Here is a 12,597-nt window from a genome sequence, read left to right on the forward strand (position 1 = left end):
TGCTTGTGCAAGATCCAAGAACCTTCTGTTAGAGTTTGACTCAGGACCTCTTTCCTGGAACGGTAGGGTCTCAGGATGAGTGACAGGTCTAGAGAGAGACCTTGGATGCCATCTGCATTCCCATGCCAGGAAGTTCTATGTAAGAGGAGGAAATTAGTTGGAGGTTATAGTGGAGACCCATGAGAAAAAATTCACCCAATTCAGGGGAATGTTTAACATTTGAAGTTGACTGGGTTCCTGAGAGAGTGTGTGGGAGCCCCAGAGGAAGGCTGGGGGAGGGCAGAAAGCCCCTGGTGAAGTGAGATATGGATGGAAGGGCCTTCTGGCTTCCATGTGAGGGCAGCAGGGAGGAGGGGTGTTTCCAGCTGAGGGGAGCTGTCAACGAAGAAGGATGATGGGAGATGGTTTTAACAAAAAAAAAAAAAAAAAAAAAAAAAAAAAAAGTAGTACCAGGCCAAGTGCAGAAGGTCATGCCTGTAATCCCAGCACTTTGGGAGACCGAGGTGGGCAGATCGCCTGAGGTCAGGAGTTTGAGACGAGCCTGGCCAACATGGTGAAACCCCATCTCTACTAAAAATACAAAAAGTAGCCGGGCTTGGTGGCGCATGTCTGTAATCCCAGCTACTCAGGTGGCTGAGGAAAAATGGCTTGAACCCGGAGGCAGAGATTGCAGTGAGCTGAGATCGTGCCATTGCACTCCAGCCTGGGCAACAGAGCAAGACTCCTTCTCAAAAAAAAAAAAAAAAAAAAAAAAAAAAGCAGTAGCAACATGTCAACAAAGAGAATCAACCTCTGTAAAATATTTGAACATTTATTCTGACATGAGTGACCATGGCCCGTGACATAGCCCTCAGGAGATCCTGAGAACATATGCCCACGGTGGTCGAGGCACAGCTTGATTTTATACATTTTAGGGAGATATAATACATCAATCAATATATGTAAAATGTACATTAATTTGGTTCAGAAAGGTGGGATGATTCAAACTGGAGGCTTTCAGGTCATAAGCAGATTCAAAGACTTTCTGAATAAATAGAAAGGAATATCTGGGTTATGATAAGGGATCGTGGAGACCAAGGTTTTATCATGCAGGTGAAGCTTCCAGGTAGCAGGCTTGAGAGAGAATAGATTGTAAATATTTTTTATCCTATTTAAAGTAAAGTAAATGTTTGTTTTTGAGATGGAGTTTTGCTTTGTTGCCCCAGCTGGAATGCCGTGATACGATCTTGTCACTGCAACCTCCACCTCCTGGGTTCAAGCAATTGTCCTTCCTCATCCTCCTAAGTAGCAGGGATTACAGGCACCTGCCACCATGCCCAGTGAATTTTTTTTTTTTTTTTTTAATGGAGTTTCGCTTTTGTTATCCAGGCTGGAGTGCAATGGCGCGATCTCGGCTCACTGCAACCTCTGCCTCCTGGGTTCAGTCAGTTCTCCTGCCTCAGCCTCTGGAGTAGCTGGGATTACAGGCACACGCCACCATGCCCAGCTAATTTTTTGTATTTTTAGTAGAGACGGGGTTTCACCATGTTGGCCAGGATGGTCTCGATCTCTTGACCTCGTGATCCACCTGCCTTGGCCTCCCAAAGTGCTGGGATTACAGGCTTGAGCCACCGCGCCTGGCCTATTTTTTTTTTTTTTAAGTAGAGATGGGGTTTCACCATGTTGGCCAGGCTGGTCTTGAGCTCCTGACTTCAAATGATCCGTGTATGTTGAGCCATTATGCCTGGCCAAGTAAATGTTTCTTATCAGATTTAAAGAATCTGTTCTATCAGTAATTCCTAAAGGGAGGAGAGTATAATGAGGCACGTCCTGCTCTCCCTTCCCATCATGGCCCAAACTAGTTTTTCAGGTAAACTTTGGAATGTGCTCGCCAAGAGGAGGGGTCCATTCAGATGGTTGGGAAGCTTAGAATTGTGCTTTTGATTTACAAACGTGATAGTTGCTGTAGACTGCGGTGAGCACCCTTCTCCTTCTCACCCTTCTCCTATCTGGTGAGTCCTTGGCCCACACCAACTCAGAGAAACAAGACCCACTGCCCCTGCTACCTGGGACCCACATGTCAAGTCTGAGCAATGACCCCATCCTCTTCACCCACTTCCCAGCTGGCGAACCCTGCAGGGTGCTGTCCCCATTGCTATGGCCACTCTCCAGCCGCCACACCCACAGCAACATCACACTGGTGGCTCCTTCCACCCAAGGCTCCTCTCTGCCCACAGCTCCTCACCTCCAGCAGATCCTCCCTGTGACCCTTCCGCTTGCAGCCCTCCCTCCCCTCCCCTGTGCCTGCCTCAGGCATTAGTCCGCTTCCCCCTTCCCAAAGCTCACTTAGAGTCCTAGCTCATCCATGGGGCCCACACTTTCAAGACTCCAGCACTCGGGAGGTTCCTGCCACCACCAGTACCATCACTACTGCTACTGAAACACCAGGGATTGGGTCTAGTTCCTGCTGTTTACTGCACAGAAAGCCAATAACTGAGACAAGTGTTGCCAAGAAAGAAAGCTTTAATCAACTCCTAGAGCCAAGAAGTTGGGAGCTCCATCTCAAATCCATCTCCTCAACTGACTAAAATTAAGGGTTTATATAGGAGGGAAAAAAATGTACTATGTATAGAATACAGGAACTTGGGAGGGATAAGGAAGCAATCATGATGTATGAGAGGCTTGACAGCTTATCTGCATACAGTGATCTGGTGAGTTTTAGTCCTTTGATACTTTCTGAGAGGCCTAGGAGTCCTTTCCTGAGGAAGGGATTCAGATAAAATAATTTTATCTGAATGTGTCACAGGGATAAAATGTAAGTTTCAAGATTTATGATCAGAAGGTCAATTTCCATGTTTATACAAAAAAAAAAAAAAAAAAAAAAAACCTGCCTGTGGGGCTGTTGGGTTGGTTTCAGTCCCATTTTTCTATTTATTAATTCCTCAATCCTGGGGAATCTGGTTGTTGATTTTTCTGGCTCCTTCACACTGAGGAGGAGCATCATGGGCACCTATATACCAGGGGTGACCCCATGACCACCCAGGAATCAAAGGTTAATTTAATACAGAGTTTTCTCCCAAAACACGATCTTTCTTTCTCGAGGCCTCACTTCCACCAAGGAAGTAAAAGCAGGACCAACCTACCTGCAAAAGAACCTTCAGACCCACATAGGTAGCCTTGTTACCCACACAAAGCCCAGCAGGAATCCTTGTCCACACAGGCTCGCCGAGGTTGGGCTGGCTGGAAACTCTCACAAGGCCATTTCAGTCAAAGACTGGAAAAAGAGCCAGTTCCTCCACATGTCCCGGTGTACAAGAAAACAGATTCATATTGAAGTTACGCAAACAAATACATTGCTGTGAATTAAGAATATTCATAAATGAACTACAAATTCTGGAGAAATTGGGCAGAGAGAGAAATATGCCTTAATTTCTGTTTACAAAAGTATATATAGTCTAGTCAATTGTTAAAGGCTATAAATAGCTCAAAAGGAAAAATATTCTCCAGACCATAAGAAATTATTTCTTCCATTAGTTCAGTCCATGCAATCAACTCCTGCTCTGCTTCATATTGGGTTAGCAATCTTTATGAGCACATCACCCTTTCTTTCTTTTTTTTTTTTTTAAAGACGGAGTTTCACCATGTTGGTCAGGCTGGTCTTGAGCTCTCGACCTCAGGTGATCCACCTGCCTTGGCCTCCAAAGTGCTTGGATTACAGGCGTGAGCCACCACGCCTGGCCAAACCTTTCAGTTAGTACCCTGGAAATGTTCTAATTCAATGGCACAATCTTCAGCGTTAACAGAAACAAAAATACGTCTTCATATACAGAACTCTCTTCCCACCTCTCTGCGGTACTTACTGGTTCCTTACTACCTGTTTTCATAAATAACCTTTTCCAGATCATAATTAGAATTAACCTTTAGATAACTTCTAAATTAGACAAAATTATTCTTTATCTCAGGAAGGACATGTCTTCTTTGGCACATTTTATATACAGAATTATATATTAACTATAATACTTATCCTCAGTACCTTACATTTTAGTGAAAACCTAGGAAGCAAGAAGTTCTGAGCTGCCTATCAGATAATAGCACTTTATATTTCACTATTTTTAGAAACATGTTTCCCCATAACATTTTCTTAATTGGAAAGGTCCCAGACATCCAATGAGCGTAAAAAATAATTTTGATGTTTTGGGTCGGGCGCGGTGGCTCTTGCCTATAATTCCAGCACTTTGGGAGGCTGAGGCGGGTGGATCACAAGGTCAAGAGATCGAGACCATCCTGGTCAACATGGTGAAACCCCGTCTCTACTAAAAATACAAAACATTAGCTGGGCATGGTGGCTCGTGCCTGTAATCCCAGCTACTCAGGAGGCTGAGGCAGGAGAATTGCCTGAACCCAGAAGGCGGAGGTTGCGGTGAGCCGAGATCGCGCCATTGCACTCCAGCCTGGGTAACAAAAAAAGAAAAATACTTTGGATTTATTTAATTTATGAGTGGTCTTTTATTTATAAGCCAATTTGGTAGACACAATGTATAACATAATAAATGGACATACATAAACACATCTAGGCATGTATACACACACATAAACAACAATCCAATAGCTTTTACCTCAGAACACTAGTCATGAGATAGCAATACAATCTCACTGGTTTCCATGGCTACACTTTTTTTTCCCCGGATCCAATAAAGACTGTGAATCAAAATTTTGATTAAAGCAATTTTCATGACAGTTTTATTTATTTATTTACTTTTTTTTGAGATGGAGGTTCATGCTGTCGCCAGACTGGAGTGCAGTGGTACCATCTCAGCTCACCACACAACCTCTGCCTCCCGGGTTCAAGTGATTCTCCTGCCTCAGCCTCCTGAGTAGCTGGGATTACAGACACGCACCACCATGCCCAGCTAATTTTTGTATTTTTAGTAGAGACGGGGTTTCACCATGTTGGCCAAGATGGTCTCGATCTCTTGATCTTGTGATCCACCCACCTCAGCCTCCCAAAGTGCTGAGATTACAGGCGTGAGCCACCGAGCCCAGCCTGACAGTTTGATTTTTAAAGGCCAAAACCTCCTTAGACTTCAAAGAACACTAGGGGCCAAACAGCACCACGGAAGAATATCACCTGAAACCTACTAACCTGTAGTCCCAGCTACTCGGGAGGCTGAGGCAGGAGAATTGCTTGAATCTGGGAGGTGGAGGCTGCAGTGAGCCGAGATGGCACCACTGCACTCCAGCCTGGGCAACAAACTGAGACTCCATCTCAAAAAAAAAAAGAAAAAAAGAAGAAAGACACTCACTTACTTGGACACATACACAACACACAATTACACACAAAGCCCCAAGAGTAGGATCTGTGGTCCAGACTGGAGTGCAGTGGCACGATTATAGGTCCTGATTCAGACCCCAGGAGAGGGTTCCTGGATCTCATGCAGGAAGAAATTCAAGGCAAGTCTCAGAGTACAGTGAGAAGACATTTTATTGAAAGCTACTCAAGGCCGGGCGCGGTGGCTCAAGCCTGTAATCCCAGCACTTTGGGAGGCCGAGGCGGGTGGATCACGAGGTCAAGAGATCGAGACCATCCTGGTCAACATGGTGAAACCCCGTCTCTACTAAAAATACAAAACATTCGCTGGGCACGGTGGTGCATGCCTGTAATCCCAGCTACTCAGGAGGCTGAGGCAGGAGAATTGCCTGAACCCAGGAGGCGGAGGTTGCGGTGAGCTGAGATCGCACCATTGCACTCCAGCCTGAGTAACAAGAGCGAAACTCCGTCTCAAAAAAAAAAAAAAAAAAAAAGCTACTGAGATACAGAGTACAGCGTCCTCAGAAAGTAGGAGGAGAAACTTATCTTTTAAGTCTTTCTTATAAAGCAGGTCTTGTCTACGTAAAAGGTAAGCTAAGCCGTGTCTATGTGTGGGTAGGCTGACAGCATGACAAAATTAATTATTCTGTTGATTAAAGGAAAACTATCCTTGTTTTTTTTTAGTGTGTGCGTACATCAAAGCATAAATATGATTATCTTGAAAGCATATATTGCTATGGGCGTTGGGACATCTTGACTTTCTGTTGTTGTAGCACTGTGTTCCTGCAGGTATCTTTAAGCTGTTTCTTAAGTGTAAATATCTTGTCAGTGGTGACTAAAACGGAATGTGCCTTGTTAGTCTCAGGATGAAGTCGAACTTAAAATGGCGTTACTCTGGCTCTCCGGGGCTCCTTTTTTCCTGCCAACAGCTCACGTCGAGCTCAAACTTCTGGACCCAAGCAATCCTCCCACCTCAGCCTCACACAGCACTGGAATTATGTAGGTTGATTTAAATAAGATAAAATCACTGAAAAAAGCTTACCAAGCCTTGATGTTTGATTGTCTATCTATGTGCTAATTGTAATATTTAAGATATTATATATTTATATTTTTAATTATATGAAACCAACCAAACCTCTTCTCTTTGGGAGAGATTTTTAAAGGTTATAAAACTACATTTCCAAGTGTTAAAAATGAGTATATAAGTTTTAACATAATTTTGTAGCAATAACATCATTTAACAAGGGAAAGAAAAACTTCCAAATGAGTGTTTTAAAATGATCACTCCACACTCTTCCTTATTCATGATAAGATGCATCTTTACCTACAAGGTCAATCGATTATAGTTTTTCAAAAATATTTGCTAAGTATTCTACTAACAGCAATTTATCAAAGACAGATCATTACATTTGGAACTCTTGCTATTCAAAAAGAAAAAAACTGTAAATATCAAATTAACCAAATTTCTTCTTCTTCTTTTTTTTTTTTTTTGAGATGCAGTTTCGCTCTTGTTGCCCAGGCTAGAGTGCAATGCGCGATTTTGGCTCACTACAATCTCTGCCTCCTGGGTTCAAGAGATTCTCCTGCCTCAGCCTCCTGAGTAGCTGGGATTACAGGCACGTGCTACCACAGTCAGCTAATTTTTTGTATTTTTAGTAGAGACAGGGTTTCACCGTGTTGGCCAGGCTGGTCCTGAACTCCTGACCTCAGATAATCTGTCAGCCTCAGCCTCCCAAAATGCTGGGATTACTGGCTTGAGCCACTGTGCCCAGCCTGAGCAACCCTCTTTTTAAAGATCATTAGCAAATGAAAGCAGGCTATTAAAGAGAAATGTGCAGAACTCAGTGGATCTCAATTTGAAAAGCGTCACATTAATTAGTCCGATTTTTCTGTTTGAAAGGACTTGTGAGGGAAACAAGTGTTTCTGATACAATCCCACCTGGAAGCTGCCTCTAGTGCCTCCTTAGTGCCTTGCTGAAAAAATGAGAAACCCCATTAATTCCAGGGGTGTTACCTGAGAGTATTAAATGACAAGGAGTTGGGTAGCAGTAAGGGAGCCCTGTTTGTCTTCTAAATGTAACCGTTCCTTTTTGGGGTGATTTGATTGGATGCAATGCAGACAGAAAAATTAAACAGGAAATGCAATCCTCATCTCCTTTTGAAATATGGCATGTCAGTAGGATGACCACACAACTTGGTTTGTCTGGGACAGTCTCAATTATACCTGTTGCCTTGGTGTCCTGCCTGGGTTAACCTTTGTCACAGGCTTTTCATTTTCAATGAAGTATTGTTAGTAACAGCTACAGGAGGGGGATTGGTAGGCCTTTACTTTGTCCTGTGAGCTCCCACTAGAGTTACACCTGTCAGCATCCACTCGGGAGACAGAGCCACATCAGTTATGTGAACAGAAGAGAATTAATATAAAGAATTGTTGGCCAAGCATGGTGGCTCATGCCTGTAATCCAAGCGCTTTGGAGGCCAAGGCGGGTGGATCACCTAAAGTCGGGAGTTCAAGAGCAGCCTGACCAACATGGTGAAACCCCGTCTTTAAAAAAAAAAAAAAGAATTGGCTAGGCGTGGTGGCTCATGCCTGTAATCCAAGCGCTTTGGAGGCCAAGGCAGGTGGATCACCTGCGGTAGGGAGTTCAAGACCATCCTGACCAACATGATGAAACCCCATCTTTAAAAAAGAAAAAAAAAGAATTGTTAGTTAGGGAAAGGGGCACAGAAGTACCATGTGAAAGGGAGCAGCTGTTATCCATAGACCCAGTCAGGGTGGATGAGGAAAGACTGGTCTTAAGAAACCTTCACCCCACCCCCACCCCACACACACTTTAGGTTGAAACCCAGATCTTTCTGAAGACGATGCAACTGTCACAGGAAACACACAGCTGCCACTGGCAGAGTGCATGGGTCAGAGCGGGCCACAAGGAGCTGTCTGCCATTACCAGAGGGTGTGGCAGGACAGAGCAGCCTGCAAAAGCAGAAGGCCGGCAGGGACGCAGCTGCCTGAGGTTGCAGCTGTTGTGACTCAGAAATGGCTGTTGCGTGGAGAAAGCATGAGAATGTGGCTAGAGATGGTCCACATGGGCTGCTGGACCTTGCACTGAGTGGTCACAGGAGGACCAGAGCCTAGGACAGTGTCTTTCTACTGGGCTTTCCTGACAGTGTCTCACTAGCACCCTCTATTGACAAAGCCTAGCATTGTACCAGCTGGTGAAGTGATGTTTGCAGGGTCCAGCTCCAGAGGTACAGATGTGTCAGGAGAGGAGGCTCTAGAGCCGAGACAATAAATTGGTAACTGACCCAGCAGGTGTAGGATGCTCACTTTATGGTTAAATCTGAAAGGCAACTTGTGAATCTGATCCTTTCCAGAAGTCTCCCCCTTCAAGGACAGGACGTAAGGAACTCAATCACTGATAAAAACGACTTAATCCTTGTTCACAAGCAGCTAGGGACAGCTAAGTCCTTCAGGACTCTAGTACTGAGAGAATTATTTGGGACTGCTTTTCCCTGACAGCCACTTGGTTGTAATGTGGCTCATGCTGTGGCTTTTGAGAAGCCATCATTTGGCAGGGTCCTGAAAACTTGCAAAAGTGTAGTTTAGGTATGTAGTTTAAATGTGTGTTCATCTTTTTATTTTTTTATTTTATTTTATTTTTTTAAGATGGGGTTTCACCATGATGGCCTGGCTGGTCTTGAACTCCTCACCTCAGGTGATCCACCCACCTCAGCCTTCCAAAGTGTTAGGATTACAGGTGTGAGCCACCACGCCCGGCCAATGTGTGTTCATCTTAACCAGCTCCAAGGTTGTGACTCATCAAAATTTGATTTATATGACTCTATGAAAATCTTCCCTGATACACATTTTAACTAAAGTTTTCTTTGAGATAGAGTCTCGCTCTGTTGCCCAGGCTTAACTAAATTTTTAACAGCATTTATTCACAACATATTATATATTTTCCCTGTGGGAAAGGGAACTTCTAAAAGCTTATTTTTAATTCTATGCATGAATTAGATGAAAAACTTACACAGCTTTTTTATTTGAAATATGTTTTTTTTGCCTGGCGCGGTGGCTTAAACCTGAAATCCCAGCCCTTTGGGAGGCTGAGGCGGGTGGATCACGAGGTCAAGAGATCGAGACCATCCTGGTCAACATGGTGAAACCCCATCTCTACTAAAAATACAAAAAAATTAGCTGGGCATGGTGGCACGTACCTGTAATCCCAACTACTCAGGAGGCTGAGGAAGGAGAATTGCCTGAACCCAGGAGGCGTAGGTTGCGGTGAGCCGAGATTGTGCCATTGCACTCCAGAATGGCGAAACTCTGTTTAAAAAAAAAAAAATATATATATATATATATATATATATATATATATATTATTCACAATGTAATGCATTGTGAATAAATACTGTTAAAAATTTAGTTAAGACTGGGCAACAGAGCAAGACTCCATCTCAAAAAAAAGAAATTTAGTTAAAATGTGTATCAGGGAAAATTTTCATAGAGTCATATAAATCAAATCTTGATGAGTCACAACCTTGGAGTTGGTTAAGATAAACATATATTTTGAATTGTATTAATCAAGTGCAATATTCTTTTTTTTATCAAAATAGCATCTGTAGTTATCAAAGTTTATAAATTGTCTTTACATAATTATAACTACAAAACATCTGTGATGCTGCTGCTGATGAATACAAATATGATATGATATTGATGATGTATTGATGGCAACGCCTGCTTTTCTTCTTTGCTGCCCATGAGCAATTGGAATGTAGCTGCATGTGTTCTTTTGGAGAACGATTTTCAATCAGCCTAAATATTCTACAATGCTATTTATCTTCTTTGAACTGAGTTCTCTAAATTTCAGGTGCATTTTGTTCAAAATCAGTTAGAAATATTTAGTCAAAATATTCAGAGTGAAACACCCAAAAATTTAACTTTGGAAGCTTTTAGTTACTTGAAATTATTGAAAACAAAGTTTGCAAACAGGAATATATTCAAAGTTCTACAAAACCAAAAGAGAAACTAATTAAACAGCATCAGCTTAATAGTGTATAGGACTTAACTTTCTCAAATTCTGTAATTGAATTTCAGCATATCTTGACTTGGAGGAAGACTCTTTAGATGAACTTCCTATTTTTAATTAGATAAATTTATAGACTACATCAGAATGCAGTGAAACTTAGCGTCCAGCTAAGTAAGACATTTCATAAGTTTTGTCTGATAAATGTATTTGGAAAAGAAATACATTGTATGCAGGCAAAACCTGTAATCCCAGCACTTTGGGAGGTGGAGGCAAGCGGATCACAAGGTCAAGAGAGCGAGATAAGCCTGGCCAACGTGGTGAAACCCCATCTTACTAAAAATACAAAAATTAGCTGGGCATGGTGGCGTGCACCTGTAGTCCCAGCTACTCGGGAGGTTGAGGCAGGAAAATTGCTTGAACCCAGGAGGTGGAGGTTACAGTGAGCCGAGATCATGCCACTGCACTCCAGCCTGGCGACAGAGCAAGACTCTGTCTCCAAAAAAAAAAAAAAAAAAAGATTGTAACTCTGAAAATATTCAGACTGAAATACTTGTACATTTTAATATGAGAAAAATTAGAATTGAGACAGTTCATTTGTCAGAATTTGCTCTGAGCATACCATGTCTCTCATCTCCTGAAGAGTATTTTCTCTATAAAAATTCCATAGCCTAACAGCAGGAACAGCTACATAATTTGCAGGGCCCAGTGCAAAATGAAAATGTAGGATCCTCTGTTCAAAAATTATAAAGAATTTCAAACTGATGACAGTCAAACATCCATCCAAGTGTGTGGCCTTGTGAGTGTGGAGCCCTGTATGGCTGCATAGGTCACACAGGACCTGTGTTCAACAGACAAGAGTCAATTGGCCGTGATAGTCATTTTACATTTATTGACAATGAAGTGCAGTTTATAAAATTTTTTTTTAATATTATTGAAAAAGATCTTATTGAGGAAAAATATCAGCGACGTTAGATGGAGGTAAATTCAGCTAAGAAATGAATTACAATCTATGACTGTGTATCAATAATAATATCTTAGCCCGCTCAGGCTGCCATACAAAATACCATAGACTGGGCAACTTAAACCACAGCAATTTATTTGCTCATAGTTTTGGAGGCTGGGAAGTCCAAGATCAGGATGCCAGCGCAGTGGCTTTTGGTGATGGCTCTCTTTCTGGCTTCATTCAGCCACATTCTTGCTGTGTTCTCACTTGATGGATAGAGATCTCTCTTTCTCTTCTTATAAGGCCACAAATTTTATCAGATTACGGTCCCATCTTTATAACCTCATTTAACCTAAATTACCTCCTTGTGGGCCTCAACTCTAAACACGATTACAATGGAGGTTGGAGCTTCAACATATGAATTTGTGGAGGGGGGCACAATTCAGTCCATAGCAAATAATTATTCTATACTTTTAAAATATTTAAATAATTAATATATTTTTTAAAACTTTTTGATTTTAAAAAATAGATGTGTTTAATCTTTTGAAGAAATGTATTTGACAAGAATTATTTTTAGGTCTTCTTTAATAAAAATCACTCTGGCAGTTAACAATTTTTTTAATTTCTAAAAAGTTGACACCTATGCCACAATCCTGCAAGATCTGCACATGTACCCCGGAACTTAAAGTACAATTTTAAAAAAAAAGAAATTGACAAGTAAAAATTGTATAGACTTTTAATTGTATATGTCATGGTGTACAATGTGATGTTTTGCTATATGGATACATAATAGTGAATTGGAAAAGTTCCCCTGTTCCCCTCAAAGGGCGCGCAAAGCGGGTGTGGCTCTTCTTCAGAGCCCTGCTGATCAAACCTTTAGGGGAGCATAGAGACAGGCAGGCTGTGAGGCTCTGACCCCACGGCAGTGTCTAGGGGTGATTGTTTACACCTCCTGAAACCCCAGTGGGCGTGTATTACAGGGTGCCCTTTTAGTTTAGCCGTCTGTAGGCGGCTTGTGTTAACCAGCTCAGTCAGATCCCTGCCTTATCAAAAGGTCAGAGGGCTTTCTGTATCCCGGGGCTTTTGCCTTGGTGTACCAGAAGAATGGAATCACATGTGGGCTTGGAGAATGAGTGCAAGGTAAGCCTGGCAACCCAGCTGTCGTCTGACTGCCCCGGCCAGACTCCGCCAAACTCTTCGTGGTTCTGCTGGTTGGTGGCCTGCCCGCGTGCCGTGCCTGTCGATGCGTTCCTCTCCACGTCCAGCCGCTGTGTGTTCCACTACAGATGTGCTCCTCTCAATGTCCGGCCACCTGTGTGTCCGCCTGCTAGGGTCTC

Source organism: Saimiri boliviensis, chromosome 4 (genome assembly GCF_048565385.1).
Source record: "Saimiri boliviensis isolate mSaiBol1 chromosome 4, mSaiBol1.pri, whole genome shotgun sequence".
Classification (NCBI taxonomy): domain Eukaryota; kingdom Metazoa; phylum Chordata; class Mammalia; order Primates; family Cebidae; genus Saimiri; species Saimiri boliviensis.